The sequence below is a fragment of the Penaeus monodon genome, chromosome 27, assembly GCF_015228065.2.
Source record: "Penaeus monodon isolate SGIC_2016 chromosome 27, NSTDA_Pmon_1, whole genome shotgun sequence".
Lineage (NCBI taxonomy): Eukaryota > Metazoa > Arthropoda > Malacostraca > Decapoda > Penaeidae > Penaeus > Penaeus monodon.
In genome coordinates this window covers 5,729,235-5,729,753 of record NC_051412.1, presented here as the reverse complement: position 1 = coordinate 5,729,753, position 519 = coordinate 5,729,235, and positions in this window count along the sequence as shown.

Genomic DNA, 519 nt, shown 5'->3' with positions numbered 1-519 from the left:
ACGATCCGGTCAGCCACTTAGAAAACAGATTCCGCAGACCAATGCAACGAGAGGGAGTGGGGGGGGAGGGGAGAAGGGGAAGGGGAGGAATGAGAGGGAGTAAGGAGGAGGTAGGGAAGGAGGAGGAGTGGGGAGGAGGGAGAAGGAGTGGGGAGGGAGTGGAGAGGAAGGAGAGGGATGGGAGAGGGAGTGGGGAAGAGAGAGGGAGTCGGGAGGGGATGGGGTGAGGAAGAGATGGGATAGATGGAAGGGAGAGAGGATTGAAGCGGGGGATTAGATGGGGGAGGGAGTGGGGAGGAGGGAGAAGTAGTGGGGAGGAGAGTGAGGGAGTGAGGAAGAGATTAGATTGGGAGTGGAGGAAGAAATGGATGGTGAGAGGGGAGAGGTTTGAGTGGGGAGGAGAGAGAGCGATGGGGAAGGGAAATGGGGAGGAGGGGAGAAAGAGAAGGGGTGGAGAGGAGAGAAAGGTAGTGGGAGGAAGGAGAGGCGGGGGGGAGATGGGAGGAAGGAGAGGCATGG